The sequence below is a fragment of the Tupaia chinensis genome, unplaced genomic scaffold (genome assembly GCF_000334495.1).
Source record: "Tupaia chinensis unplaced genomic scaffold, TupChi_1.0 Scaffold000039_1, whole genome shotgun sequence".
NCBI classification, from domain to species: domain Eukaryota; kingdom Metazoa; phylum Chordata; class Mammalia; order Scandentia; family Tupaiidae; genus Tupaia; species Tupaia belangeri.
In genome coordinates this window covers 1,547,819-1,555,125 of record NW_006159494.1, presented here as the reverse complement: position 1 = coordinate 1,555,125, position 7,307 = coordinate 1,547,819, and the positions used below count along the sequence as shown (strand labels likewise).

The following is a 7,307-nucleotide window of genomic DNA, read 5'->3' as shown; positions in this document are numbered from 1 at the left end:
AGTGAAAACCTCTCAAAAAAAAAAAAAAACAAAAAAAACATTAAAAGATAGCCCAACCAGCTCCAAAACACTAACTCAATCAATTTGATTCTCAAGGGAGCCTTGCCTAAGGGTTTTAGGATTTACCTGTGTAAAGCAACACCTTTTGAGACAACACCATTGATAAGGCTGTCTAGACTAGGCACAAAGCATTTTTCTCTTAACCAGTTTAGCAAGCTTTGTCTTTCCCAGTTAGTTAATCTGGTGTACTTGATCTATAATGACTTGTTGAAGGGCCTCAGGGACTACTGGCCTGCCCATTTGGTAACAGCAATCATCTTCTGGGTCTTCTAGTAGCCTACTGCTTGTGGGCACAATTTTTTCTCCTCCTGTGTGTAGGAGGGTGAGGACACAGTCAAGGGCAGCTACAAGAACTTTTAGTTGGTGATAGAGATGTCTCCCCTCTGGCTAGGTCTTATAATTTTCTCTTTTGTCACATGGTTAGTCAACCTGCTTACTATGTTTTGTTTTGATTCTTTTTTTTGTGAGTATACTTTTGGAAACAACCTAACCTCTGATTTAGACAGAAATTAATCTTAGTCACTTTAAGGGTTACCTGAGTCTTGTCCAGTGTTGTCAAATGTCCAAGGGGAGCCATTGGGTTCTCAGGTCCCATCAATTCTCAATTTCAAAGGCCAGCATAGACTCCAGAAGTCCAGAGCTCCCTTCAGAGCTCAGTGCATTCTGTCTCATCTGTAGCTGCCACTGTCAACTCTATATTGGGGACAAGTCCCCACTGAGGCAGAGACTCTGTCTGATCTGGGCCATTTCCAGATCCTGTCCTCAGAGTAGTTCCCAGCTTTCAGGATTACCACGAGTGACTACTGGGTGAGAGTTAAATCAAAGGTTAAGGTGCCTTGCCAATTTTGTTATAACACTCCTCTGAGTTATTTGGGAATTTTCTGATACTTGTTCTGAATTGTCCCTACACTGAGAAGTGAACCTAAGTTTCAGTAGATCCTGCAAGGAGTGGCTGAATACTGTCAGGAGGGCAAAGTCCAGTTTACAGGTTTTTACAAGGCATCACTCTTATCACTTGTTCAAAAGCTCTAGCTGGAGAATGTAGTCTCAATCTAAATGTTTGTTTTTCTAGCTAAACCTCTTTCTTGATCATTTAACTAATGAGAGAGTCTAGTGGGGGAGAGGCCTAACTAAAAGATACAGAAGTACAAAAAGGCAAGGGGCTGGGGGACAAGGCAGTCTGGAGCTCCAGCCTTAACTTGTTTCACCCTATACCTTGAGACCCTTATCCTATTAAGCTGTTACAGTTTTCTAGCTTTTGTTCCAGATATATAGGCCCAGTTTTTAACAACCATGCATATTTTTCTTTCTTTCTTTTACCTTGGGAAATTTGATGTTTTAAAGGAGCTATTAAGCTTGTCATACATCTACATTGAGCAAATTTTTTATTTTTGGCAACACTCGAGGAAGGTGGGTTTTAACCTTTTGTTGCCTCTACCATTAGAGTTTTTACAACACAAATATTCCTGATATTTCTACCCCATTTAAGTGTGATGTTTTTAAAAGGCCCTCTCAGTTTTGGGATGGAGAGTATGATGCCATAATCACAATTCTACAAATGCCTCATTGAAATGCTTAAGCATAGGGACCAGCATGTCGCTGGACTCCCACGTAGTCGACTGCGGTTCCCATCCTGGACCGGTGACTTAAAACTCACGCCGGGCACATGCGTGCCCAAGATCCTGAGAGGAGAATGGAGGAGAAGGGATTGCGGCGTGGCCATCCCCCCGGGGGGTGTGTGTGTGTGATTTCTCGCTTTCTGTCTCTCTGTCTCTCTGTCTCTCTGTCTGGTGAGCGCACGTGCCCTATAGAGAAAACCTCTTCCAAAAAAAAAAAAAAGATTCTTAAGCATGCATTCTAAGGGACTTTAAAGGAACTGTTCTAGCCTTTCATGATTTCTAAAAAGGCAAGTGTGCTCTTTGGTCAGGAAGTACCCTGGGGCATTCTAGGACTCTCTTGCCTCTACCATCCCTCCTATGGTCACAAGGCAATTTTCAGCAATAGCACTGTGACTGTAGGGCTCGTCAGTTCTTGAAGAACTCCTCGATCAATATTCTATTACTCGATATCCTCAAGTGAGGTGGAGGAGGGATAGAACCAAGTAACGTTTTCCAAGAGGATGCAGAGGAAATAATTAAAATGGCAGAAGAAACAAAAGAAACCCATACAAAAATCCCAAGATATCCAGGGACTTAAACCCTGATCTTCCAGGGACTCAAACCCTGTCATCCCAGGGACTCAAACCCTGTTAGGGACTCATTCTTGCACTGTAGCCGTAGCTGTGGGACCACAGACACAGTCACACAGTCATCACTCATCATGCACACAAGAGGCTATTACATTCTTTCCCACCAATCCAAGAGAGTATGGAGAAAATAAGTACAAGACAGTAAAAGGAGAAGAAACCCTAAAAAAAAACACCCTGAAACTTCCAGGGACTCAAACCCTGTCAAGGACTCTAACCCTGATTTCCCACAAACTGTCTAAGGGCTAGGAGGGGGGACTCAAACCCCTTACCATCTGCCCCCCAGATTCCAGCATGTCTGGTAGAACCTAAGTAGGGGTTCTATAGCTGTGTCTGATCAGCCTTGAATCCAGCCACCTGTGGAGGGACTCACACCCTCAAACCAGGGATTCAATCCCTGTCAGGGACTCTAACCCTGATTTCCTGCTGGTTGGACTTTCAGGGGCCTTCCAGGGACTCCAACCCTACTTGGGATTCTCTCCCTGTGGCCAACACCTTACTCACTGATTTGTCTTCACTGAAGCAGATAGAACAGAACAGGACACCCAAAGAAATGCCTCTGGAGGTCTTACAGCAAAACTTCACAGACTTTTGGAGGAGCAGTCAGAATCTCTTGTCAGCTGCCAACAATCCCAAGAGGAGCTCTGGGGCACTGGGAAATCCCAGGTGGCATCTCCCCTAGAACAGTTCCTGGGTAGCCGGCAGCCAGGTCAAGTGAGGCCACTTTCCCTAGGATGCCTCACCCATGTACCAGACAGGTACGGATCTCGCTGGGACCTCCAAATGTTATAATCTACTCAGTGAGAAATAAGAGGACATCCAAACATAGCCAAATTTATTGGAGTTTATTGATTAAGCCGGTGGTATATGGGGGGACTTATGTCACTCAAAACCCCACAGCCCTGAGTGAAAGGGGAATGGAGCTTAAATAGGCCAAAAATGCATAATCATGTCCAGGGTGACCTGATGATTTACAAGGACAAAGGAACAAAGTGAAGGGACTTCAGGAGAGATAGTGGGTAGGGTTTTTCTATCTTCAAAGCAAAAAGCTGGTTACAGAAGCAAAGCAAGCAGGTTAATCATTCTGCAGGGTATGTTCTGTCATAAGCATCAGAGGGGAAGTCTGAGTCTGTCCTATTTCTGTCAGAAAAACGTACAAGCCAACAGAGACAGGTAATGAACACACAGACAGGACAAATACCACACAGATGCTCTTCACCGAGTGAAAAGCAAACCTAAAGTGGGGCCACGGCCTCATGCCGTACCACAGGAGCGACCCACTATGTCCCCTCAGAGAACTCTCTCTATCTTCAAACCAAAAAGCTGGTTACAGAAGCAAAGCAAGCAGGTTAATTATTCTTCAGGGTATGTTCCGTCATGAGCATCATGGGAGAAGTCTGAGTTTGTCCCATTTCCATCAGAAAAATGTACACACCCACAGAGATAGGTACTGAACACACAGACAGGACAAATGCGGCCGTGCAGGTGCTCTTCGCCGAGTGAAAAACGAACCTAAAGTGGGACCACGGCCTCATGCCATACCGTGGGAGCAACTGGCTATATCCCCTCAGACTCAGAACAACTAGGGGTACTCCGTCCCTCCTCCTGCAAGACGTTCCAGGACCCTAGATCAGTGGGCTGCCAGCGCGTCCGCTAGACTGATTCTGATCTATTACAGAGTTAGGGCCCTCAGAGACCAAACAGGACGAACACAGAGACAAAGGAAACACACTGGATGTTATCAGTCAACCCTCCAGTTCAGGTATCCTGGGGGTCTTGGAGAATCCTGGACAAGCCCCCAAGTGTTGTGCCCCGGTTGCGAAATTCCCAAAAGATCACCAAGGAGCCGATTCCGATGCAAGCACACAAGGGTCGCTTTTATTCGTGTTCAAGCCAGGACTCCCAATCCGACAGCAGGTCAGAGTTGAGAGCCCTGTGTGTTAGTTGGGCTGGGTGTTTATTTGGCTATTAAAGAAAGGGAGGAGGGAGGGGGTCGAGGGGTGCTGAGGAATGCACTCAGGTGGCAATGTATTGGTTGTAGATTACAGGGAGTGTAGTTGTCTCTGGTTGATTGGTTATTAAGCCTTTAAGTTGGGCAAAAATGTTCTTTAGGTTTCTGGGATCTCTTCTGTTTTTCTCATTGGTCAGTCCCTGTGGGGTGATGGTCTCATGACTTTTCTTTTTAATGTGACTGGCTCACCTCTTTGAAATGGTGCCGTCCCTCAGTAAGGTGTGACAAAATGGAGTCACTCTAGTCTTGCTCTGGTCCTTCAGTATGGCTTTGCATTGATGGCTGTATCTACCTTTTCCAAAGTGGATATGGAAGAGGTAGATACTCCAAAGCCTCTAGAGTGCTTGGTGTTTGGATCTCTCATTACCACAAAGTCCATGAGCATTCACCATTCTCAGAATGGTTCCTCAGACTCTCGTTGTTTGTCTCAAATCTCAACCTTCCAATAAAAAGCTTTCACAGCTATTTGGACTCTTTAGGAGGCTCTAATTAGACCTGATGGCAGTGGGAGGAGACTTTAACAATGCTTCTTCCATGGGATCCATAGGCGCAAGAGATGTTTTTATTAAGACCTGGTAGACACTGCTACTCAGATGACTTGGGTCACATGGGAGGCCCAGATTCAATTCCTGGCACACCCTAAAAGCCAACAAGGTGGCATGTGCTGTAGTCCCAACTATTTGGTAGACTGAGGTAGAAGGATTGTGATTGCAGAGCCAATGTGGACAATATAGCTAGGCCCTATATGAAAGAGCCAGGTGCAACTATTTGGGAGGCTGAAGCAGGAGGATCAAGACATAGCAAGACCCTTTCAGGTATGGGGACATGGTTTTCACCTTTCTTCTTATTGGCTGACAGACATCCAGAAAAGTCATGGCCTTGGCCTTGGCCTCTTCAGATATGATAGTTCTGGCTCATGTGAGCCCCAAGATGCTGCCCACCCGTAACCAAACAGGCCAAAGCCGCCAGTCAGTCTTCTCATTTTTAAATGGATTTTTTTTTTTTTCGTAGAGTTGCAGGGGTTCCTTACAGCCTGAATATTAACCCCTTATCAGATATACAATTTGAATGTTTTCCATGTGATAGCATTTTCATTGTGTTGATAGTGTCCTTTGGTATATAAAAGCTTATACTTATGAATTCCAATTTTTCTGTTTTCCTTTTGCTATCTTTTTCCATGGTGTCGTAATCAAGAAATGACTACCGAATTCAATATCATGAAGATTTTTGCCCGTGTTTTCTTCTAAGAGTTTTATAGTTTTAGTTTTTAGGTCTTTGGTCCATTTTAATTAATTTTTGTGTGTGATATAAGAGTCCAGCTTTGTTTTTTTCCATTTGTATATCCGATATTTCTAGCACCATATGTTGAAAAAACTTTCCACATTGAATAGTCATGAAATGTGTGTCAAAAATAATTTGACCTGGGGCCAGCAGGTGGTATGGTGATTGGGGGCACTGAACATCCACATGTTCAACTGCGGTTCAAGTCCTGGACCTGGCTGCTTCCTTTCTCACTTTCCCTCTCACTGTCCCTCTTTCACATTCTGTCCCTCTCTGATCAAATTAAAGTAAGTAAATACATAAAGTTAAATAAAATAATAGTTAAAATAATAATAATTTGACTATATATGTGAATATTTATGTGAGGACTGTCTATACTATTCTGTTACTCTATATGTCTGTTTTTCCGCTGGTACCACACAATTTTGATTAGTTTATGCTAACTTTATGCTGTTTTGAAATTAGGCAGTATGCATCCTCAGCTTTGTTTAATTTTAAGATTTTTTTAAATTTAGGATTCTTAAGATTCTACGTAAATTTTAGGATGCATTTTTCTATTTCTGCAAAAAAATAATAATCAGAATTTTTTAATAGCAATCACTGAATCTATAGATTTCTTTAAGAATATTGACATCTTAATTATATTGTCTTTTAATCCACAAACACGGGGTGCCTTTCTATTTATTAGTGTTTCTTTCATTCCTTTCTGCCATGCTTTCTAGTTCCCAAGTATAAATCTTTAGTCTTCTTGATGAAGCTTATTACCATTTACTTTTTTATTTTCTTTTTTGTTATGCTATACTGCTGTAATTGGAATTATTTTCTTTTTTGATTGTTCATTATCAATGTATAGGAAAGGAGCCAGTTTTTGTGTGCTGATTTTGTTTTCCTACAACTTTTCTGAATTTGTTCTAACAGACTTCTTGTGGAATCTTTAGGATTTTTTACATATAAGGTCATGTCATTTGAAAACAGATAATTTTACTTTACTTTTCAATTAAAATGATTTTAATTTTTTTGTCTAATTTCTCTGGCTGAGACTTCTAGTACTATTTTTGTTTGTTTTTCAAAAAGACACATTTATTCAGTGTCATGATCAGACTATTACATTTAGCAATCAACAGCATGGGTGCAAAAAAAAATCTGTATTAAAACTCTTTATTGGGGGGCCAGCAGGTGGCATAGTGGTTAAGGCACTGGACTCCTACATGGTCTTCTTTGGTTCAAGTCCCTGACCTGGAAACTTGCTTTCTCACTTTCACTTTCCCTTTCCCTTTCCCTTTCGCTTGCTTTTTGCCTTTGCCTTTCTCTCTCTCTCTCTTTCTCTCTCTCTCTCTCTCATGAGTGTGTGTGTGCCCTGTAGAAAAAAATTTAAGAGAAGTAATAAATAAGTAAAATAAATAATTCTAAAATAAGACCCTTTTGAAGTGCTTTATACTTTCCACAGAACAGAAACTAAAATAACCTGTTATACAATTAGTCACAAATACAGTCCTCATGTTTTTTGCCCATCCACATGAGTATTGCTTAAAACATGTCTTTTTTGTAGCAGCTAGGCTTTGCCACCACTGTGCTTGGCTTCCCTGTCCCTTCTCTGGCTCTCCTCTCCTGCTAAGCTTTGTTTCTTGGCAGTTAATTAAAACCTTCCACCACTGCCATAGCTACTGCTGCTGCTGGAGCCACTATAGCCACCTTACTTTCGTGCTTTGG

The 7,307-nt window shown here is 42.3% G+C and overlaps 1 pseudogene; it reads right to left on the bottom strand.

The window, feature by feature from the left end:
* LOC102468224 (RNA/RNP complex-1-interacting phosphatase-like) overlaps window positions 1-5,249 on the bottom strand; it is an 8,216-nt pseudogene extending 2,967 nt beyond the window's left edge.
* Between the last annotated feature and the right edge of the window lie 2,058 nt (window positions 5,250-7,307).